Source organism: Sorex fumeus, unplaced genomic scaffold (assembly GCF_029834395.1).
Source record: "Sorex fumeus unplaced genomic scaffold, SorFum_2.1 ptg000047l, whole genome shotgun sequence".
Classification (NCBI taxonomy): domain Eukaryota; kingdom Metazoa; phylum Chordata; class Mammalia; order Eulipotyphla; family Soricidae; genus Sorex; species Sorex fumeus.
In genome coordinates, this window is record NW_026606104.1 from 6,283,496 (window position 1) to 6,308,919 (window position 25,424).

At 44.0% G+C, this 25,424-nt stretch overlaps 1 pseudogene; it reads left to right on the plus strand.

Moving 5' to 3' along the window:
- The first annotated feature begins 3,294 nt into the window (after positions 1-3,294).
- Positions 3,295-24,030, plus strand: LOC130031467 (L-lactate dehydrogenase A chain-like; annotated as a pseudogene).
- Positions 24,031-25,424: the final 1,394 nt, after the last annotated feature.

Consider the following 25,424-nt stretch of genomic DNA (forward strand, 5'->3'; position numbering starts at 1 on the left):
TCTCTATCTGAGCTGGCCTTTCCCCTAGAATGCCTGGCTGGCCTCTAAGCCATGGAGTAATCCTCCTGGTGCTGATCTCAGCTATTCTTGGGTATTAAACTCATATTTTGTTACTTTATATCCCCCAGATGAATGCAATCTTTCTATGTCTATCCCTCTCTTTCTGACTCATTTCGCTTATCATGATACTTTCCATGTTATACCACTTGTATGTAAATTTCATGACTTCATCTTTTTCTAACAGCTACATAGTACTCCATTGTGTAGATGTACCAAAGTTTCTTTAACCAGTCATCTGTTCTTGGGCATTCAGGTTTCTTCCAGTTTCTGGCTATTGTAAAGAGTGCTGCAATGAACAAACAAGTGCAGATGTCACTTCGACTATACATTTTTGTCTCTCTGGGATATATTCCCAGGAGTGGTATTGCTGGGTCAAAGGGGAGCTCAATTTCTAATTTTTTGAGAAAAACCCCTCTCTTGATGTCAATGATCACCTCCCTGTAGAATGGTGACATCTTGGTAGTGAATCCACAATACAGCTCATGGAGGATCCTGATGTATTGAGTTTGAATGCCCTGATTGGCTAGGGCTTCAATAACTGCTTCTGTCTAAACAGAATCAAAGGCCTTCTTTAAATCGATGAACGTTAGACAGAGCGGCATCTTGAACTCCCGAGAAACTTCAGTGAGCTTGGTTATCGTGTGGATATGGTCAATTGTGCTGAATCTTTTTTGGAAACCAGCTTGCTTGCATTGTTGTCCTTTATCTAGTGTTCTGCCAATCCTATTCAGGATGACTTGAGTGAACAGCTTGTCGATGACAGACAACAGGCAGATCGGGCGATAGTTGCCAATATTGTGGATATCTCCCTTCTTGTACAGTAGTATAGTCCTGCTGGTTTTCCATTGGGACGGGACCTTGCATTCAGACAGATAGCATGTGAAGAGCTGAGCCAGTGTATTAATGAGTACTGACGGCAGGTTCTTCAGGTGTTCGGGTCTGACCTTGTCTGGGCCGGGTGCTGTTCGCTTCTTTACTGACGAAATAGTGTGTCTGATTTTGGAAGGGAGAACATTGGGAACGATATATCCATCCTGCAGAATTTTGTATGTGGGCAGGTGGACATGGCTATCGAAGAGATCCAAATAGAAGTCATGGATAATCTTCTCTATTGCCCTTCTGGAAGATGTGATAGAGCCACCAGCACATCGGAGGGCAGTCATCTTGGTCTTGTAGTTGGCGAAGGACAGGCGGGTATTGCAAATGCTTTTCCCAGCTTCTGCCACATCTGCCAGCATTGCTTCTCTTCTCTCTTTGAGATCTTCCTTTATCGCTTCTCTGCACTGCTTTGTGAGCTCGGACGTTCGCTTGTGGTTTCTGAGGCTTGCGCCAAGCCACATTGGCGAATGAGCTCAAGAGTTTTTGAAGACAGGCGTCTTTTTGTGTTTATCTCTCTCCTGGCCTTCTTTGCACAATCATGGAGGTGCTGAACCAGTCGTTCATATTCCTTGTCAATGTTGTCAATGACGGCATCTTCTCATGTTGCCGCAAGAGCTTCCAGTTGGTGGTTGTTTTGGGAGTTCTCTTCTTAAACTTTGCAGCCCTTTCTCCTCACTCTGTGAAGTAGAATTTTGCATGAAGGAGACGGTGGTCTGATCCCATTTGTAATTTTGGGACAACAGCAACATCTATCAGGCAAGACCATTGATTGAATATGATGTGGTCAATTTCGTTGTGGAGCCATTCACGGGGAGACTCCCATGACCAACGTTTAGATTCAGCCTTCTGAAATTGTGAGTTACCATGGATGGTCTTTGTCGAAATAATGAACTCAGACAGTCTCTCACCTTGTTTGTTCCACTCTAGACCATGAGTCCAATGTGGAATCTTTGCCTGATCTTTTTGGTCCTATCTTGGCATGAAAATCACTGACAATGATCTTGTAGAAGGTGTGATCTTCTTTATAGAACCTCTCCAGCTCCATGTAGAACTTCTCAATTTCTCCTTCATCATAATTGGATGTTGGTGCGTATACAATGAAGATAGAAACTGCCGGCAGTTAGCCACATCTATTCAAGTGTAATTGTCCGATTCGGGTTGTTAGGCATTCGAATGAATCAATGTTTATGGCCAAGTTCGTGTTGACAAGGACACGGACACCACTGACTCCTCTTTTGTCGCATGTTCCGAGGAACAGTTCTTCTCCAGTGTCGAAAACAGCGTGATGTGATTGATGCTTTCTTGTCTCGGTCAGACCAATGATCTGATACTTGATCTTTCACGCTTGCACCATCAAGTCCTCGATGGATGCATCTGATGCCAGCGTACATGCATTGAAAGAACAGACAGTCATTTTTGTCCTTCTTTGTTTTGGCAGCCTAGTTCGGCCCTGAGATTTTATCAGCCTCTTCTTCCTCATCCTTCTTAACGCTGCCATGTTGATGGCTCTTTCAGGGTCAGGGAAATGAGACCCATTGTATTTACTGGGTTTGGCATATCGAATACACCACTGATAGCTTGCCAGGCTCTGATGTGCAGGCGGGACACTCTCAGTAACTTGCCAGGCTCTCTGAGAGGGATAGAGGTTTTTAGGGTAGCCTCTAATCATTCTTGCAGGTGTTCCCATGGTTCAAACCACATATGAACCCCATCAAATATGGTGCAGTAATCTTGTATTAAGTGTTTTATGATGTGTCGCATGGCTGCTTTGTGGTCCCATGGTCTGGAAAGTATCCTGGAGTGTGGCAGCGGCCGGGTAGTGGAGGTAGTGGAGGTAGTGGAGGTCTGCTGGGTTGCTGGGAGCAGGCAGAGGATCTCTGTTCCCGGGGCCATTGAGCCTGGAGTTCAAGTTCACAGAGTTTCGTTTCCCTGGTTCTGTGGGGCTTCACTGGTGCATGAGTCTCGGCTCAAGTGTCTGAAAAGCATCCTGGAGTGTGGACTCTTTTTTCTTTTCTTCTTTTTCTTTTTTTTTTGGGTGAAAGAGGAATCTGAGGGGCCACTGGACCCGGGTTCAGGGGCTCAGGTCCCAGCCTCAGTGACTGTAAGGGAGCCCTTAAGCTTTCCCAGTGCACTTGGGTCTCCCTGCTCACCCTGTCATTGAGCTGCACAGCCGGGGTGCTCTGAGGGCCTGCCAGGCTCGGAGCCCGTCCCAGCCCGTCCCACACATGGGTTCCCACATGTCCACCTGGCTCCCTCCGTGACGTCAGCCTCGGGGTTGCATTTAAGGCCCCTCCTGCACCCTTCTCTAACTCCTGGAGCTGCTGCCGTCAAGTTCGGATCCACTCTGTACCTGACGTGCACTCCTGGTTCCTTTTAGTTCTTCCCCCAGGATGGCATCTCTCAAGGATCAGTTGATTCAGAACCTTTTAAAGGAAGACCATGTCCCTGAGAATAAGATCACAGTTGTGGGGGTTGGTGCTGTTGGCATGGCCTGTGCCATCAGCATCTTAATGAAGGTCTTGGCAGATGAGCTTGCTCTTGTTGATGTCATGGAAGACAAATTGAAAGGAGAGATGATGGATCTCCAGCACGGCAGCCTTTTCCTTAAAGCACCAAAAATTGTCTCTGGCAAAGACTACAGCATGACAGCAAACTCCAAGCTGGTCATTATCACAGCCGGTGCACCCCAGCAGGAGGGAGAAAGTCGTCTGAATCAATCTGGTCCAGCGAAACGTGAACATCTTTAAATTCATCATTCCTAAAGTTGTGAAATACAACCTGAAATGCAAGTTGCTTGTTGTTTTCAATCCAGTGGATATTTTGACCTATGTTGCTTGGAAGATAAGTGACCTTCCCAAAAACTGCATTATTGGAAGTTGTTACAATCTGGATTCAGCCCAGTTCCATGATCTCATGGGGGAAAGGAAGGGAGTGCACCCATCAAGTTTCCATGGATGGGTCCCTGGGGAGCACGAAGACTCTAGTGTGCCTGTGTGAAGTGGAGTGAACTTCACTGGGGTTGCTGGGGTTGCCCTGAAGAATCTTCCCCCTGACTTAGGTACTGATGCAAATAAGGAACAGTGGAAACAAGTTCACAAACAAGTGGTTGACAGTGCTTATGAGGTGATCAAACTGGAAAGGTTATACTTCCTGGGCCATTGGGCTCTCTGGCAGACTTGGGAGAAAGTATGAACAACTTTATAAAAATAAAATAAAATAAAATAAAAACTTAAAAAAAAGAAACTCCATTCAAGGAAGACCATTCCGCTGTAGTTTTCACAGACCTTGGACAGCGGAGTCACACCATACTCTCATACCATTCAATGCCCTGACTCTCTTCCAACCCTGCAAGGGACACAGTTAATTGTATCTAGTTGCAAATTCATGTGTTGAGAGTTCAGTGTCCCAACAGAAAACAAAATCGAAAGTAATTTAAATATATTTTTGTTGAGATAAACAAGAGAACAAGTAGAAATATTCCACTCAGTAATGAGAAGGCAGAAATAGAAACTAAGATAGCTGGGCAGAGAGCTCAAAGGGCTGGAGTGCAACTTTGCATGCTGGAGACTTTGGTCACTGTTGCACGAAGTGATATATATTGGTTGGTCAGAGACACAGAGATAAGACACATGAGAGGAATGTAGAGAGCATGGAGGGCCAAGGCTCGCTTAGGCTTGAGGTGAAAGTGACTGCAAGAGGACTCCTTTTATTCTATTTATTTTATTTTATTTTATATTTTTGCTTTTTGGGTCACACCCGGCGATGCACAGGGGTTACTCCTGGCTCTGCACTCAGGAATTACTCCTGGCAGTGCTCAGGGGACCATATGGGATGCTGGGAATCGAACCCGGGTCGGCCGCGTGCAAGGCAAACGCCCTACCCGTTGTGCTATCACTCCAACCCCCAATTCTATTTTTTAAATCAGTTACATCCTAATGACTTCATCAAACAGACAAAAAAACCCCTGTCCTCCCGTTGTTCATCGATTTGCTCAAGCGGGCCCAGTAACATCTCCATTGTGAGACTTCTTGTTACTGTGTTTGGCATATTGAATACTCTTGGTAGCTTGCCAGGCTCTCTGGGAGGGGCGGAGGAATTGAACCCTGCTCGACCAGGCTGACTGTGTGCAAGGCAAATGCCCTGCCGCTGTGCCATCACTCCATCCCAATCACTTCATCACAGAGAAAGAATCAATAACAAGAGTACAAACAGTTATAGGAAAAGCATTCATCAAAAAAATATCAGGGTATGCATTGTCTTGTCAAAGCTATGTTGTCAAAACTATATTGTAATGATTAAAAGGTCAGAGGAAGATATGGAGCTGGACATGCAGGCTCTACATATTATGTCCCCCACATTTTTGTGGTCAGTTACACAAAAAACAAAGAGAAGGTTCATACTGATACTTGAAGGTCAAACCAGATTAAGATGTGTAAGAGAGGGGGAAACTGATGCTCTGTACTGCCAAGATAATGTAAAGCAGGCGGGCATATGAGAGCATGCTGTACTTTTCCAGGTCATCAGGACTTACAAGTTTTAGCTTGCCCACTTAGTGTGACGTGGGACCTCGGTTCTGTTTCCTGCTTGCAGGGCAGCATCCAGAAGCTCGTTTTAATGTCCTGGCTTAGCACTAACAGGTCACTACATAGTCTCCCGATCAACCTAAGAGATGAGCTAGGAGTAGCCCCTGGGCATCAATAGATGTTAAACAGAGAGAGAGAGAGAGAGAGAGAGAGAGAGAGAGAGAGAGAGAGAGAGAGAGAGAGAGAGAGAGAGATCAAAGTGTCAAAAAGTAAAAAATTGTAGAACCAAACACCCTGCTGCACAGGGTTGACAACAGACTTGTAAGCAGCTTGTGGGAGCCTCAGGAAACCCCTCCTCCTGCTGACTTTCAGGGTGTCTCGGGTATAAAAACCATCACTCTGCACATCCCCCTAACTTCCCACTCCAGGCATGGAACCTGGTTGCCTTAAGAGCTGTGTAGCTCATGATCACATCTGAGAGGACAACCAGGATCTCTTAACAATTAGTGGTCAGAAGTTCAGCTCCAACCGCTAGAGAGGGCAGAAGGGGGCGGAAACAGTAAACATTAAAGAAGCAGGAAAGTGAGGTGTAGTTTGTAAAACTCCTGAAATAGCCTTGTAACTGTGAGTCAGAGACAGGTAACCACAGATATACCAAACCTATAAATATAAATGATAGCAGTGGTTGCCTCTGAGGACAATTGGGGGAAGCAGAAGTCGGAAACATCTGAGCATTTAAAAACCCACTTATACAAATGACTTGAATGTTATTTATATTGTTATACACATATAGAGATGTATTTTATATATTTTTTAAGAAGAAAGCAGGGATATGCATGATAACCTTTCAGTAATCTGTATTATAAGCCATAATGCCCTAAACGAAGGAGAGGGAGGGAGGAAGGGAGGGAGGAAGGGAGGGAGGAAGGGAGGGAGGAAGGGAGAGAGGGAAGGAGGAGGGGAGCGAGAGAGAAAGGGGGACAGAGAGAGAGAGAGGAAAAAAGGTTGTCATAGAGGTAGGCTGCAGGGGGAGGGGACAGGAGGGAGGGTAACTGGGACCATTGGTGGTGGGAAATGTGCACTGGTGAAGGGATGGGTGTTGGAACATTGTATGACTGAAACTCAATCATGAACAACTTTGTAACTAAGTATCTCATGACAATTAAATTAAAAATAAATAAATTAACAATAATTATTTTAAAAGAAGAAATCAGCAGTACCCCAACTTGAACACTATAGGGTTCACTTGGGAACCTCTTCAGAAGCATATTCCTACTGAGGAGGGGGGTGTGTGGAGGCTGGTCCTGTGTTTCTTACCAGCTCCCGTTTGAAGCTCCTGCCCCAGCTCTGAAGCCACCCTCTTGGATTGAGGCTGTAGATGATATTAAAAGCCAGCAAGATAATACAACAGACAGGGGGCTGGTATTGAATGCAGCTTACTAAGGTTTGATCCCTAGCATTCTATATGGTCCCCTGAGCCCCAGTAGGAGTGACTCATGAATGCAGAGCCAGGAATAATTTCTGAGCACTTCTGAGTATGAATCCCCCTTACTCTCTGCCCCCCCCCAAGCCAAGCAGAGGCCTTTGAATTAATTTGAGTGACTCATTGGAAATAGAATTATTGATGGATCATGCTAAAGTAACTAAACCATGGGAATCCCATGCACTGGGCTGAGAATCTCATTTGGTAAACTGTGGTCATGCTGGGGGAGGCACGAGAGCTTCAGACCCCTTCTCACACTTGTCTCACACATCTCTCCCATCTGTCTGGTCCTCTGCATTCGTCATTGATTCTATGAGGCTCTCTTCTCACAAATAGAGAAGAGGGTCAATGAAGCCTCGGATTAACAGCCAATTGGTCAGAAATGCAAGTGACAGGCAGGCATGGGACAGGGTCAGAAGAGTGGTTGGAGGAGTCGAGTGATTCTGTAGCTAGTAGGGAGCTGGCCTTGCATGCAGATGACCTGAATGTTTCCATCCCATAAGGGTCCCTGAGCCCTGCCAGGAGTTATCCCTGAATGCAGAGCCAGCAGTAAGGTCTGAGCACCACCGGGTGGGGCCCAAAATCTCCCCAACCCCACACACACAACAAAAGAAGAGTGGGTGATGGTAGTCTGTGAAACTGAGCCCTTCTCTGGGCTCTGATGCTCTCAGGTGGTCAGTGTCAGGAGGAAGAGAGAATGGCTGCCCCGTAGTTGCTAGTAGAATGACTCAGTGTGAAAATTGACTCTCACAGGTGAGCATTACTGTGTGTGCGACAGTGTGTGAACACCAATGGGGTCTCGCAGCAGAGGGACTGGGTTTATTCTCTTTTATGTTCAGGCAGAGTAAGCACTCAGGAAAAAAAGTAGAATTGGTGAGGACACCATCCCCTTGACCCCCATGCAGGAACACCAGCCTCACCCTCTGAGAGGATGTCCTGTAGCAGGGTACATCCTGGCCTGCTCCTTTTTGGCTTCCTGTGGGCTGCTGGGGTCACACTGAGAGCTTTACTTTCCTTCCCCCACTCCTCTCCACTCTCTATTCTAATAAGCATCTCTGTGGGTCCAGCCTGGGAAGGGCTAGAGAGGTGTGAGCAGACCCTGATCTCCTCCTCCTAACTCACAGGTGGGCTTCGGGACATCAAATAACCTCATATTCACGATGGGCGACCTTCTCTGAGATCTGGGCTCAGAGCTTCACTCACCCCCCCTCCCTTTCATGAGTTGGGATTCCAGGAAATTGGGGACTCCTGATAGACTGTACCCAGGGAAAAGACCTGCCTACCCAGGAGGGCTCTATGGAGTTCCTCATCAAGCATTTAATGTTTTGGTCTTTTTTTTTTTTTGCTTAGAAGGTTCATTTTTAGAAAACAAATATGACTTGCTATCTGATCAGAAGAGAATATGAAGACAGCTGTATGGCTCTGTGTTAGTTTGAAATTTTTGCATTTTGGGCTGGAGTGATAGCACAGTAGGAAGGGTGTTTGCCTTGCATGCGGCTGACCCAGGTTTGATTCCCAGCATCCCATATGGTCCCCCAAGCACCGCCAGGAGTAATTCCTGAGTGCAAAGCCAGGATTAATCCCTGTGTATCACCAGGTGTGTCCCAAAAAGCAACAACAACAACAAAATAAATTTCTGCATTTTATGAGATTGTGAGGTCTGATTTGTATTGTTTTGGTACAGGGAGACCCCAGTGTGGGTGAAAGGAACTCCAGTGCTGAGTCACTGACCCAGTCAGAGGCCATGACAGAGTGTAGGGAGGAATGTGAGCCCTGTGCCAGGTCCTCAGGGTGCAGGGTGTGACCCTGAATCCATGGGGCTCTGCTCAGTCTCTCCCTGATAACTCTGTATTCTGCATTGAGTCCCCACTGCCAGGCACCCAGAAAGGTAAGTGTCTACCTCTCCATGGTCAGCACGCCCCAGGGCACAGGATCCCTTCCCCTCTGAGAGTAGCTTCTGGGAGCTTGGTTTTATAGTCTCTGGGTCTTGGCTGTAGGTGGGATTAGATGGTGCCGGGGGCAGCTGGTGGGTGTAATGCCTAGCTACTGGAAGATGGGGGATCTGGGTGGAGGAGGCCCAGTCCTGAGTTGAGCAGGCTTGGAGATCTCAGCCCCAGGTCCCACACACCTGGGTTCCTCTGCTAGTTCCTTCATGCGTGAGGCTTGTCCAAGCGTGTGGAGAGTGGTCTTAAGCATGGTTTTGACTGAATTTCAGAGGTGCCGGGGCTCTGCTCGGGGGAGGGAGGGAAACTCAACCCATCCCTCTCCAAGGGGCCCCAGTGGGGACAGCCAGGAGTTGGGGCAGGAGACTCTGCGTTGTTCTCTTCTGGGAGCTTGGTTTTATATCAGCTAACCATAACTGGCACTATAGAAAGGTCCCTCAGCAATTACTGAACACGCTTGTGCCCGGGCATGCTCAGGACCTCATTCTGGCCCTCTTACTCTCTGCTACAGTGACTGACCCTCACATACCCAGACTCTGGGCTCCCATGACCCATGACAAACCTCCATGGGAACAAAGTTGAGCTCCTTTTAAGCCAGTAAGCCCAAGACCCAAGTATCAAGGTTGTGTTGTTCCAGCTAAGAACACAGCTATCCAGGCTGCTAGTACCATACTCCTAGGGTCCAGCCCAACTCCATCACAAGTGGGACCCTGACACTGCCCAGTGTCAATATCTTATTTTCCAGTGGAGAGAGAACCATGCACCTTTAATATCTCAAATTCTGTTATTATTCCTCAGCATTAAATGTGAAAAACAATGGTCTTTCTATTTTAACAATTCCTCTAACAAACATACCCGGAGTGAGCTCGAGGTGGAAACAGTCAGTTTCTGAGCTCCCCTGAGTCAGACTATGATTTTTTCCCAGTGGGCAGCCAGATGCTGGTAACCACTGATTCTTCAGAGGAAAAATCCCTGATATATAGTTTTGAGAATTTCTGCATAACAACTTCACAGCTGCGCCAGCGAGATAGTACAGCATGTAGGGTGCTCTCCTTGGATATGATTGACCTGGATTGGATTCCCAGAACCACAAAAAAGAGTGATCCTTGAGCAGAGAGCCAGAAGTAAACCCTGAGCATCATCAGGTGTGGTCCAAAACTCAACCAATCAACCAACCAACCAACCAACCAAACAGAAAACTTAATCACTTGACTTCCCATTACTCATCAATTTGCTCGAGCGGGCGCCAGTAACATCTCCATTCGTCCCTGTCGTGTGCTAGTGTAGCCCAATGGCATCTGTTTGTTCTAGGAACATGAAGAGTTCATTTGAACTATACTTTTTTTTGCCTCTCCGGGATATATTTCCAGGACTGGCATTGCTGGGTCAAATGGGAGCTCAATTTCTAATTTTTTGAGAATTTTTCATACTGTTTTCCAAAGGGCTGAACCACTCGGCATTCCCACCAGCAGTGAAGGAGAGTCCCTTTTCCCCCACATCCCCACCAACACTGGTTGCTTTTGTTCTTTTAGATGTGCGCCAGTCTCTGTGGTGTGAGATGATATCTCATTGTTGTTGTTGTTTTGATTTGCATCTCCCTGATGATTAGTCTGAAAAAAAAAAGATAAAAAAAAAACACTCTCACACTGGCTTAAACAACAGCACCATAACATAAAACAAAATATTGAAAACAATGATCACAATCTCTCATGAACCAGTTCCAGCTGGCTCTCCTTTCCACTGCCCCTGGGGGCTAGTGTTTACACATGCAGAACATATTCTCACAGAGCATGCTCCAGAAGTAGAGGGAGAAAGGCAGCCTCCCCTAGAAGAGGAAGTGCCTGCTGAAACTGAGTGTCCCTCTCAGCAAGGTAGGTCTGAAGGAGTCATAAGGGGCTTCTATTTGTGTTTGGGTCCCACCTTCAAATCTCATCCTCCCTTCAATAATCAAACCTTAGATACAAAATGGTTCTAGCCTGAGCTAGGTCTCACCCCCCACCACCACTCTGCCACCACCTTACTGTGTAACCTGAGGACAGAGAGTGATATTTTCTCGGGGAGCCCAGCACAGTTGGAAACAGGGCAAGGAAACAGACTTTGATTCCATCCCTATTCCTGCTATCAGGCTGGGCCAGCATGGTAGACCTTCAAGACCCCACCTGTAAATTGGGTATTACTTACTTGCAGGGATGTCGAGAGAACTAAACAGAGCAAGTGTGGAAACACCAGCACAGTGGGACAGCCACAGGCACACATTGCTGCTTGCTCCTTTTCAGGGAGTCAACAGAGCGTTTAGTGTCTGAGCTAATGTTGCTTCAAAGTCAGGCAGTTGTTTTAGCTGTGAGGGGTTGTAGAGAAAGAAGAGGGTAAAGCGCAGTTTCCAGGAAACCAGTAACTTACAGAAAGACATTGGGTTCTGGCTTCTAAACCAACAAGGTTCAAGTCCTGGAAAATATTAGCTGTTTGACCTTAGGAAAACTGTTTCACATTTTTCAATTTCTCCTCATCCCTCACCACACATAAATACACATAAATGGGCTAATGACTTCTGGTTTACTAGATAGACTCTTCTCTCCACATTTGTTTTGGGAAAAGATAGTCTTTTAAAATTACACATAGGAAAAACTTATACCTACATGCAAAAGAATAAAAACAAATCACAAACCACTCTCTTATACTACTCACACAAATTAACTCAAAATGAATAAAACCCTCCAATGCATGATATCAATGCATAAAAACCTAAGAAGAGAAAAGAGAAAGCTCTTTGGCATTGGTCTTGCCACTAATTTTGCAACAGATACTGACATTTTTGGCAGTTTGGCGTCTCTGTGGAGCTCTGTCATAAGGTGGCATAGGCATGGCATGGCAAGTCATAGGCATGGTGGCAGCTGTTGGGGTGTGAGTATAGTTGCTGGGGCTTTGTTAGATCACCTTGAAGGTCTCGCCTGGGGACCAGTGTATCTGAGAAATTTTTGCAGCTAGTTGATCTTCTTTGAGATTTCATTACGAGTCTCTGGAGCAGGGCGGGTAGTTGAACTTACATGGTGGAGGTGGTAGGTTGTGGGTGTCTCATCTCTCCATCATGACCCCTCAGTCAGTCCCCCTCCATTTATTACCTCACTGCCTGAATCCTCCTGTTGGCTCCTGTAAGCTAAGTTTATCAACCTTGCTTTGAAGGGTGTGGCTTCACTTCCCTGATTCTTTCTTTGGGAAGAATCTCAAAGTCCATAGTTACTCATTGGATTTCACTTCCCTGATTCTTTCTTTGGGGAGAATCTCAAAGTCCATAGTCACTCATTAGACTTCCCAAATTCCAAATTTCATCATCTATAGCACTTAATCATGTTCAGACTCTGGATGACCTACTCATGCTGATGAAATTATGTTAAAGAATGACATAAGTAAACTCTCAAGTTATTTATTAGTAATAAAAATGGACTAGTGCCATTCCAGTAACAAACTCTCTTCCCTGAGTCGTGTGTGTGTGTGTGTGTGTGTGTGTGTGTGTGTGTGTGTTGGTGAGGGTGGGGTGGCCATGTCTTTCAAATTCTAGTTAAACTCCCTGGTTCGATGGGAAACACCTCCCTGGAGCAGAGAGGTCAAGACTCTTCACCACTCTCCCCACCCCTCTCAGACATTGGCTGACCATGTTTCCATACTACCCAGGGTCCTTCAGTTTCACCCTCTGTAGTACAAAATTGGCTGGCCTGAGAAAGCTAGACTTTCAGATCAGACAGAATTTGGTCTAAGATTCATTTTTTTCTCTTTTAACTGCCTCTCAAAAGTTTAAGGTGAAATGGATGCATTACTAAAACAGCCATCAGTGAAAGCAATATATGCATACAGAAGGATTCTTCAGAAATGGGAGCAATCAGCTCAAAGCAGGGAGTCCCTGAGGTTTGTGATATAAGTAAACCAACACAGAAGAACTGACCGGTGATCCTGAGCTTGGTCTAGAGGTGCTTTTCAGTGGTTTCCTCACAACAGTGTTGGGATATAGTTTACTTTTGCTTGTGATTTCCAGAGACATAAACAAGAGGTGACCCAGGTCAAGTTAGTTTAACAAAATCAAATGAGTTCAGCTCTGCTGGTATAACTACACTGATTTTATCTGTTCAAATAATTGTAATGTTAGTCTCTCCTTTTGAGTTTGGGCTGGAGCGATAGCACAGTGGTAGGGCGTTCGCCTTACAAGCGGCCAACATGGCCGACCCGAGTTCGATTCCTCCGCCCCTCTCGGAGAGCCCGGCAAGCTACCGAGAGTATTCGATATGCCAGACACAGTAACAACAAAGTCTCCAATGGAGACGTTACTGGGCCCGCTCGAGCAAATCGACGATCAACGGGAGGGCCTTTACCTTTTACCTTTACCTTTTGAGTTTAACATATCTAAGGGACCTTGAACAATTGCTTCACCTAACTGATTCATGAGCCATCACGGCATTGGGGAGCTGTTCTTACTGCAGTGTGTGTGTGTGTGTGTGTGTGTGTGTGTGTGTGTGTGTGTACGTGCATGTGCACGTGCACTTCAGTGTATGTATGCCTGTGTGGTCACTGCAGATGGTTTGTTTGCAGATATCTATTGTACCCACACCCCCAATGTGGGGACCCGACTTATTAAACTTTGAGTCATGACTTTGGGGTCACAAAACTAAATGTGGGGAATCTAGAAAAATTTAGCAACAGTGAAAGGTTTCTGAAAGCTCTGTAGCACTGTAGCACTGTCCTCCCATTGTTCATTGATTTGCTCGAGCGGACCCCAAGTAACATCTCCATTTTGAGACTTGTTACTGTGTTTGGCATATTGAATACATCACGGATAGCTTGCCAGGCTTTGCCACGCGGGCGAGATACTCTCGGAAGCTTGTCAGGCTCTCCGAGAGGGGCGGAAGAATTAAACCCGTGTTGGTTGGGCTGGCTGCCGCAAGGCAAATGCCCTACCGCTGTGCTATCGCTCCAGCCCCTGAAAGCTCAAAGACAAGAATTTTATTTACACTGATGTGTAATAAATCCAAAGTGTCTCTGGTAATGCTCTCCTTGTGCATTTCTTAGGCAAAGGCTTGGCAAACAAAAAATGTTTACAAAGCCCTGCTCTAAAATGACCTGAGGGCCACCATCTCCCTCTTGCACTTGGGGGTTTTAGTATCAAACCATTCAGAGTAGTGCCCCCTCGTGGCATAATGTCTTCCTAATTTTTGTAATCTAGGGGAAGGAGACCCGAGGTACTCTATTGTGTTCCTTCAATCATTTCTACATTTTCAACAGTGAACATTTAAACCCCATTATAATAAAAATAAATATAAATGCGGATAGAAAACATGGATACTCACACAGAAAGACTATTTTACTCATCTGAGAACAGTACAATTAATCTAAACAATTGAGCAAGCAAATAAAATTATATATTGAGGGGGTGTGGTGCCACCAACACCTGCTGGGCATGAGTCTAGTACATCAGCAGCCTGATGGTGCCTTCAGTCTTCTTGAATACTCCCAAATTTCTACTATGCCTCTAGCCAGACCCTAACAACTGGGACCAAGTTTCCTGAGATATTAAAGAGCCAAAAGTTACATATGTGGGAGTCACGACCTCAAACCACCTCCAGTTCAGCTATAAAAGCTCATTTGTAGGCCTTGCTTCAGAGACCCATAAATAAATCTTGAAAGAGATCAAAAGCCGCAGCTAATCTTGGACCCATGTAAAGCTGAACTGACAGGGTAAATCAGAAGGTCAGCCTGCTGCCCGCCCAAGCAGAGCGGGGGCCCTGCAACTTGCAACTGCTTACTTCCACAATCCAAAATCACCACCATGCTCCCAGCTGGACTCCACCATCTCAGAATGGACCTCCCCCAGATATAATCTGCTGAAAATTTGGGTATGTGGGTTTTGTGACTGAAACCTCTAGGCTTTCTTGGGGTCAGGATGGGCTAACTCCACACCCCACCCCTTGTACTTCCAGAAGCTTCAGCAGTCATGTCGACAACCCAAAACTGTCACCCAATTTAAAAAAGGTACTTCAGCCTTACCTTCCCGATAAAAATACTGAACTCCCTGAACAAGCACGATGCCCTCTTAGTATCTGAACTGCAAACCAGAACACACAAAAGGAGAGAGAGAGGGAGGAGGGGTGCCTGCCATAGAGGCAGGCTGGGAATGGTGGGCGGGAGATGCGGGACATTGGTGGTGGGAGGTCTACCTGGTGGAGGTGTGGGTGTTGGATCATCGAGTGACTGAAACTCAATCACGAACAGCTTTGTAATGGTTTATCTCAGGGAGACTCAATAAAAATAAAAATAAAACCCCCAATATATTGATGAACAGATGATCAAAAAATAGAACAAGTCTCAGGATACAGGGATATATTTCAGTGGTAGGCTGTCTGCCTTGCAGGTGGTAAGGTTGTCAGTTTACCCCCAAATCACAGAATGTGACAAGAAAACACTGCTGTGGAGGATCTCCCTGTCACAAGTGTGACTTCTGGTGCTACGACAAAGTGCTCGAGCCTTGTCATCAAGTGTGTGACCCTTGAACATAGCAACAAGAAACGGAAAGTATATCACAAAACAAGAAATGAGATAAGTGTGAATAATTTCATGAGAATAGTAGAAGCAAAACCCAAACCACGAATAACTAGTAAATGTTTGTTTCTTGAATCCAACCTCCAGTAAAAACAGATACTTGCAGTAGCATCAGGGATAAGACTGTATAAGAGGCGGAGTTCTCTGTCCCATGATGGGAACATTCAGAGACAGTTGCCCTGGTCTTTCTTTCACACCATCCAGATTCAGCTCCATCTGGAATTGGGGACTGCCTTGCAGAATCCCAGGCCTTCACAGATGATGTTGGCCTCTAGTTTCAGACTCCTCTAGGTTTCTGTCCTGCCCCTCTAGCAGTGGGACAGAATGCAGGATTGATGAAAGAAATCCTTTCAAATGCAGGATTGATGAAAGAAACCCTTCCTGCAAAGCTGGCTTCCAGGGACTCAGCTGCCCCTTTGGCTGAGACCTGGCTGATTTTCATCACTGGTGGTCTTGGCCCTGCCCATCCATCAGTGAACCGATTCCACTGTCCACCATCATCCCTGACCCTATCACAGCTTGTGTGGAAGAGATTGTGTGGGGCTCTGTGCAATTCACTGACCCCCATTCTCCTTTAAGGGAATGGGAAGGCATATGGGAGGATCTCTTGATCAGATAATTTTATTTTTATTTATTTAAATAAGTTTTATTATTTATTTTAAAAATTTTCTTATTGAATCACTGTGAGACACAGTGCCAAAGCTTTCATGATTGAGCTTTATCCGTACAACATTTGAACACTCATTCCTCCACCAGTGTACATTTCCCACCACCAGTGTCCCCAGTGTCCCTCCCATCACTCCCACCCCATCCCACCCCTTGCCTCTAAAGCAGGCACTTTCCTTCTTACTCTTTCTCTACTTTGGGGCATTATGGTTTGCAATACAGATATTGAGAGAACATCAACATCTTTGTCTATTTTCAGCACACATCTCCCATCCTGAGCAATTCCTCCAACCATCATTGACTTAGTGATCCCCTCTCTATCCCAGCTGCCTTCTCCTCCAGCTCATGAGGCAGGCTTCCAACCATGGAGCAATCTTCCTGGCTCCTGTCTCTAATGTCCTTAGGTGTTAGTCTCATACTATGTTACTTTATGTTCCACAATGAGTGTAGTCTTGATCAGATTCTGAGCTACACAGTAGCCCCTACTGTACTAAGTAAAATTTGTCAACCACTAATTTCTTTTCTTTTTTTTAAAAACTTTTTTATTGAATCACTGTGAGATAGACCCTTACAAAGTTGTTCATGGCTGAATTTCAGTCATACAGTATCCCAACACCCATCCTTCCACCAGTGTACATTTTCCAGTACCAGTGTCCCCAGAATTCCCTTCCATCATCCTCCATCCCCACCACTCTCTGCCTGCGTCTATGGCAGGTCCTTCTCTCTCCGTGTCCATCAATGTATAGAAAAATTTCATGACTTCCTTTTTTCCTAATAGCTGCATAGTATTCCATTGTGTAGATGTGCCACAGTTTCTTTATCCATTCGTCCGTTCTTGAGCACTCAGTAAACTACTAATTTCTCTTCTGGGTGTTGTTTGTAATACTGATGAAATCATTTTGAGCCCTGGGATTGTTTTCAGACAGCCATTTCCTAGCTCTATCCAGACCAAAGGTCTCCTATACTGGTTAGACGTGTATTTGAAGGTGTTTGCATAGGTCTGTAGGCCTCATGCATCTGTTCCACCATTTCCCTCCCTAAGTGCTCCCTGTGGTTCTCAGATTGTTCAATTTAGTGAATGATTGCCAAATGCCTAGGGACACACTTGAAATGCATTGTCTCCTGAAATTTCATTCTCCTGCTTAACTAGGCTGGTCATTATATCCATATCTTAAATGGAGAAACTGAAGTTAGAGGAGCAAAATTCACTTTCAATGGTCCAAGCCTGAAAAATATAGAAGGAATCAAAATCCAGATCAGCTAGCTATCAGTTTACACATTTTGTATTATCTGAGGTGTCCTCTTCTCAAAGTTAGGTTGATTACTTCATCAACAAACCATTGTACATTTAGCTCTTCCACCAGAAATAACAGCAGACACTCACTGTATTTTCCTATCTAATAAATAAACTCTTTATATTTTGGAAATAGAAGCTAATGATATTTATGTAAATGAACAAACATTAGAACCTCTGTCTTGTTGTCTTCTTACACACACATACACACACACACACAGACACGCAGCCCCTTTGTTTTTTTTCTGTTCCTCATACTTAAGACATTGTTTTCATGCTTTGTGTGTTTGATATTGAATTAGTTCCTGTTATGGGTGAAGTAATATAGAAAACAGTAGACCTCTGAGAACATTTGTAGCTTATCATGCCTGGAGACTTTCTTCTCCCTGGAGAAGAGAAAACAATAGGTTCTCTGGAAAAGTTCTTCAAGGTTATAGGGCAGACCTAGAAAAAACGCTGACCTTGTCACCTGGAATAGACCAGCCTACTCTAAGGATCCATAAACCACTAATACTATCATGAGCAGCTTTGAGACAGAACTCTCCTTTGCTTTGAAATTTGTTTTAACGTTTTTTTCCCAAACAAACCTATATCCATCCTTAGTTAAACATAAGGGTTAGATATTTATTTTGGGACATGAATCAGTCATTTTCTCAGGTTGCTGTACTCTGAATAAACTAATATTTTTCACATTAATTCTTGTTTCTTGAATGATTGTTCTTCACACTCAAACTTAGGTTTAGTAACATTCTTTCTAGTGGCTTTTAAAATAAAACAAAATTTTATTTATTTTAAATAAATAAATAAGATGTGGATCTCGTTTTCATCTAGCAATGAACTTCTTGTCACCTGCACCCTAACTCCACTCATATCCAACAAAATAAGGAAATAATGAGGTCTTACAGATTAAGGAGGGATTTGCACTGACAGAGGATAGATATTCCTTAGTCCCCATGCCCCAAATTGTGCGACCTCTCCCAGGAGTCTAGCCCCATCCTACCATAAAGAAACTTTTTGAAGAACAGGATGGATCCGAACTGAAGTAGGGAACACACAAGATAAACCTGAGTATGTGTAATCCAGCAATCAAGAAATATGACACACATATATGCACAAAATCACATATCCACAAACATTTGACACATGTATACAGTCTTCTACACATATAATCATATACATGTATGCAATACAATGCACACAACATGCATATGTGTACACACGTGTGCATACATATAAATATATTCATTCATTAAGCATACATTCACATGTTTTTATACATATTCGGGGTTACAGGGTGGCCTGGAGGGGACGATGCTATATGAAAGAAGCCAGATCTAAAGAGCTGGAATTGAGAATCTTCTGCCCCTGCACCAGGCTGTCCTCACCAGGGCCCCCTCAGAGGGGGGCAGGTTGAATTTCCCTCCCTGTCCCAAGCAGAAGCCCGGCAGCTGAAAACCTCTAGAATCCAGCTGCAGCCATGCTCAAGGTCACTCTCCATACTCTTGGACAAACCTTACACATGAAGGAACCGGCAGAACCAGGAACCCAGGTATGCAGGACCTGGGGCTGAGATCTCCAAGCCTGCTTGAATTGGGACTGGGCCTCCTCCACCCAGATCCCCAGTTTTCCAGTAGCTTGGCAGTCATACCCACAAACTGCTCCCGCTGTCATGTAATCTCATCAATGGCCAAGAACCAGAGACTATAACACAAAGCTCCTGGAAGAGAACGAGGCAGTTTTTCCCAGAGCGTATGTACCTGGAGCCCACTGATGTACCTAAAGCATCACACATGTGTTTGGTTTTAACATACTTGCTTATATTCTCTTATACACGGGCTTAAAGGGCCCCAGAATAAAATCAACAACCTTTACACACTTCCCTCTTATTGTGGTCAGAAGATGCTTGCTGGTTGGGGGGGGTGTTTGAATATTATCTGTAATGAACTATTGTGAACTTCTTTATTAAAATAAGATGTATAAAAATTTCAAAAATAAATAAAGAGCTGGAATCTTATCCTGCAGTCTGCAATAAGCTTCCAGAGAGGTTGATATGTAAGCAAGAGGCCATGAACCCTGCAGATCCAGAATCTAAGGAGACTTTCCAAGTGCTCTGGGACCAAGTTCACTGAAGTCATGATGGGAGGCAATACCATGGACAATACCATATGTTTACAAAGTAATTATCACAATTTAATTAACATACCCAGCAATACACATAATTTTGTCAGTTTTTATTTATTTTTTGTTTAAGATCTACTCTTAGCAAAATTTAAGTAACTTGAACCGAATGTGTGCAGGATGCTTGTTAGATATTTGTAGAATGGCTCTCAGCTGGGTGTGTCTGGTCCTTTCAATCCTCTGCTCTCCCTTTTGTTCCCCTGCCATGGTACACTGATAAGAATTTCAAAAACAGACATAACACCCAGATTCACAAACACAAGCGACCTCTTGTTAAGTAAAATCCATCCTCTCAACAGTTTTTAAAGTTTTTATGATGTGGTGAAAGCATCTTCAAAGGTAGATTTTTTTCTTCATCATTGTGCTTTTCTGTGGCTACTGGGTTGGGTCACATCTGGTGCGATTTAGGGATCACTTCTGGCTCTGTGCTTGGGGATCACTCCTGGTCATGCTTGGGAAACAATATATGATGCTGGCAATAAAACTGTGTTGGCCATATATAAGACAAGTGCCTTAACTTCTATACTATGTCTCTAACTCTTCGTTATAGTATTCTTCTATGTGATCCTTTGGCTACTGAAACATGTTATGCAGCCTGAAAGGAAAAAACATAAAGCAGCATCTCCAATATGCATATAGAACCAGCTCTAAGTTTATTTGCACTCTTGTAGAACATGGAGATATAGTGTAGGTCCTGAGAAGTCACTCCTGTCCTTACTTCTAGTCTTAAAGTTTCAGTCATGTTGATACAGCACTTGGGAAATGGTGCCAAGGGGAAGGTGCCACCAAATGACACCAAGTGAGAATGACATACACATCTATGGTCTTAGCAAGGAAGTGCATGCATTGATAGAGCTCTAGTATGCCTAACAGTAGCCCCATCTCACAGGAGAGCTGAGGCAAAACCCAGGTTGAACTAGGAATTTAGACTTCCTTCTTTCCTTCCTTCCTTCCTTCCTTCCTTCCTTCCTTCCTTCCTTCCTTCCTTCCTTCCTTCCTTCCTCCCTCCCTCCCTCCCTCCCTCCCTCCCTCCCTCCCTCCCTCCCTTCTTTCTTTCTTTCTTTCTTTCTTTCTTTCTTTCTTTCTTTCTTTCTTTCTTTCTTTCTTTTCATTTTTAATTGAATCATTGCAATATCGACCCTTACAAAGCTGTTCATGATTGGATTTCAATCATACAGTATTCCAACACCCATCCCTCCATGAGTGCACATTTTCCAGCACCAGTGTCCCCAGGTTCCCTCCCATCACCCCCCCACTCCCCGCTGCCTGCCTCTATGGCTGGTGCTTTTCTTCTCTCTCTCTCCCCCCTCCCTTTTGGGCACTGTAGACCACCTTTTTCTTACAATGAAGGTATTTTAGGAGAAACTTGAAAATATTAAAGATAATTATCTTAAAGTAGATATATATGAAAAATTTGTAAGTCTATAACTGTACCTCATGGTGTTTCACTAATAAAAAAGTAGATATATATGACTATTTTGAAATTAAATTCAAGAAAATTTTTTCTTTACAGATATCTATTTATCTAATTTAGGTTTTTGTGTCACATCTGGTATTCAGGGCTCACTCCTAGCTCTGCATGATGAAACAACTCTTCCTGGACTTACAATTTATTGTGAAATCTAAACCATAAGAATAGTGTCAAGAGAGATAAAATAAGAAAAAAAAGAAAAGACAAGGGAGTCTCAACTGACTAGTGATCTAATCGACTGACATCTATGTAATAAAAGGAGCTTTTAGTATGTGTAATGCTGCAGTGGAGAGCAGGCTGCTGACGGGCAATTTCTTACTCTTGCAAGTGTTAACATTCATGAAAAAAATCCCCCTTTTTTATTATTTTTTTAAACTTTATTTTATTGAATCACTGTGAGATATAGTTACACACCTTCATGTTTAAGTTACAATCACAAAATGATCAAACACCTATCCCTCCACCAGTGCACATTACCCACCACAATATCCCCAGTATACCCCCACTTAAAATACCTCCTTTATATGGAAGCATCATTCATCAATGTTTTGGACAGGCATTTGCTTTCCCAAAAAAGAAAATTCAACTCTGGGAGCTTACAATATAATAGATTTAGGAAAGGAGATAATAGGGAGTAGGCAGGCAACTAACACCTTCAGTAGCTATAAACCTTCGGCATTTTTCTTTGGGCATATCTGTATGCCTTTTCACAAAAGTAAGAATAGATCGCCCATTATGGTCCGGTGATTTCATTTTCTGGAATCACTACCACCAAAACACAGAAACACAAATCTGAAAATATATATACATTCCTTTATTGATTGCAACTTTAGTACAATTACCCAGATACAGAAACAGCCCAAATGTCCAATAACAGATGAATGAATAAAAAAGGTATGACATACATGAGGAAGTGGGGCCACAGTGGCAAAAAAAAAAAAAAAAAGAAAAAGAAAAAAAGAAGAAGCCTGGTGAAATGCACCAGGAAAGGAAATGATCACAACAGCAATACCAGCAGTGAGTTCTATAAGAGTTTCTGGAGGGGAGCAAAGTGTCAAGTTCCATGGAACATTCCAGGGAACTTTTGAGCAGGAACAACAGCAATTAAGTGTAACTGATTACATGGTCACGGGGCTGTGGGAGAGGCAAAATAGCTGAGCCTACCTGGGCTGGTTGCAGAATACCACAATGGTAGTTATGAAAGAATAGTATGATCGTGTGTACCACTTACCCCCCATGGGATTTCAGCTACCAAACACACACACACACACACACACACACACACACACACACACACACACACAAACACACATCCTTTCAGCACAAAGCCTAGTTAGGAATCCAGTTAAATGCCTAGTGGGTACTTGAAAAAGAACAGGAAAAGGCTCTGAAGCATTTATCATTTAATAGTGGGGTGGAGTGATAGCACAGCGGGTAGGGCATTTGCCTTGCACACAAACGACCCGGGTTTGATTCCTCCGTACCTCTGGGAGAACCCGGCAAGCTACAGAGAGTATCCCGCCTGCATGGCAGAGCCTGGCTAGCTACCCGTGGTGTATTCGATATGCCAAAAACAGTAACAAGTCTCACAATGGAGACGTTACTGGTGCCCGCTCGAGCAAATCAATGAACAATGGGAGGACAGTGCTACAGTGCTACAGTGGCCAGACACACTGAGAAGTGCCTCAGGCCCAGTCTTCTGACGCTAGGTGGTGCCAGAGAATTACAAAAGATTTTAGAGCATTAAACTTAAGAAAAACCTGAGTCAGAGTTCTCTGGACTGGATTTGGGAAAGCCAAAGCTCTAAACCCTAGGCCTGAAGCAAAAGAGCCAGGATGAGACAGTAGAAATGAACCTCATATATAGCCCTATCAGCATCAACTAGCTTTATAACCTCTCTGACAAGGACATTAGAGATTTCATGTTGGAGATGGAAATGCTTAATGAGTTCAAAGAAATGAAGGTACAGGCATTGAGTCTAGCACAGAAATTATGAGAGGGAAAAATAAAAAAAAATGACAGAACTAAAGAGCATGCCAGGCAAACAAAACAAAACAATCAATCAAACAAACAAACAAACAAACAAAAAAACAAACCAAAACTCAATGCAAGACTTCAGAAACAGGGGCTGGAGCAATATGCACAGCAGGTAGGGCGTTTGCCTTGCATGCTGCCAACCCAGGTTCGATTCCAGCATCCCACATGGTCCTCCGAGCACCACCAGGAGTAATTCCTGAGTACATGAACCAGGAGTCACTCCTGTGCATTGCCGGATGTGACCCAAAAAGAAAAAAAAAGACTTCAGAAACAGTCTGAGAGAAGTTGAACAGTTCAACAGAAGTTGAAGAACAAATTAGTCACATGAATAGTGAAAAACAAGAAATGCCCAGAAATCAACAGAAGATTAAAAAACATCTTAAAAGAAGATAAACAGCAAATGAAAATTATGGGACAAGTTCAAGAGGAGTAATATAAGAATCATAGGCGGTCACTGAGAAACAGGAAGGCTGATTGGAAGGGCAGTAAAGAACCACTAGACACTCACTCAAGTATGTACACAGGACAATATTTCAAGAGAGGACAATTGAACATATTTTAAGATTTAACCTTTTGAAGGTATGTGATGTATAGGTTTGCATTTATCCTCTCATAAATAAACTGGGACCCATAAATATTACACATGGTCTTGGCAGTAGAATTAGGAATATTCTCATTTGAAAACCTTCACGTACATATAATTGTGTCTTTGGCTCCTGTTTGAGTCTATCTTACATATAACTTTCAATTTATATAAATTTTTATTGGACACGCATGATGTAATTTTGTGAATTAGTGAATGTCTGCCTGGTTATGGATTGTCATCTCAGTTTTCAGGACTATTTTACGTGCACGATAGTCAGATGGTCCTGGAGGTCTTCAGCTTCATGGTGGACCAGCAACCACCATGCTGAGACCACTCTCCGCACACGTGAAGGCAGAGGGACAAAGCCATGTGGGTTCCGGGGCCAAGATCTCCAAGCCTACTCGGATTGGGGCTGAGCATCCTCCACCCAGATCCTCCAAATTCCAGTAGGTGGGGGTCACACCCACCAACTGGCCCCTGGCGCCGTGTAATCCCATCAATGGCCAAGACTCAGAGACTATAAAAACCAGCTCCCGGAACCGCGTGATATCTTATTATGACATCTTATTATCTCATTCCTACTTTGGACAAACTGGCAGGCTACCGAATGTAGCCTGCCCACATGGCAGAGTCTAGCAAACTCCCCGTGGCGTACCCAATATGCCAAATACTAGTAACAATGATGGGTCTCATTCTCCTAAAGAGCTTTTTATAATCTCAGGGCTAGGATGAAAGAGACGTTACTGGGGCCTGCTCGAGGCAATCGACGAATAACAGGATGATTTGTGATTTGTGTGATTGATTTGATAGTCAGATGGTAAGGCTCTACTGGGATCCAATAAGGATCAAAAACTTTATGAGAGCATAGTTAATTCCCATCGAAGATGTATTTATGCTTCATGTTGGTAATTTTTTTCTGTCATTATCTTCCCAAATTCCCAGAGATTAATGACATGGTTTAAGATTACTTTAAAACATTTTTGTCTATAGGACCAGAGTCACTAGCCGAACCTCTAACAGTGTTGCCTGTGCCAGCAGGGAACTCTTCCCTTGCACTGGTCCCATTCAGAACTGATTGTTTTACATTTCACTTGTTAAATGTGCCATGTGTACTAGTCAGGATTTTCAAGACAAAATTAATAGTACATGTATACATATAGATATTATTAATTTTAATCAATCAGATTTGGGGAGATTAATTCATATGCATTTTATATGAAGGAAGATAAACAGCATATGAGAATTATGGACAAGTTCAAGAGGGGTAATATAAGAATCATAGGTGGTCACTGAGGAATAGGAAGAAACACCCCACCGCCTCTGCCTAGTCCAGTCCCTGGCACTACATGATCCTCTGATTATTACCGAATGTAGCCATACATAGGCATAATGGAAATGTGTTTGGTTTCTTCCATCCCGACATTAGTACAGTTAGCCTTCAGACTTAACAGGCTATATACCTCATTACACCAACAAGTCCTTGAGTGTTGTATATGTTATGGCCTGAGGATTTGTAGGCCCAGGAAAAAAGCATGTCCTTGACACAAAAAGACAAACAAGTGTACCTTGTGAATGGGACCTACAGAAATAGTGTGTTCTTATTGGCTTTGCTCCACTCCCTGTAAGTGTCAAGTGTGTGCTTTCCATGACAGTGGATTCTTCAGCAGCTGCTGATAAGTTAGGTTAGGTGAGGTTGCTACTGCTGATGCAGTTAGGTAAGGT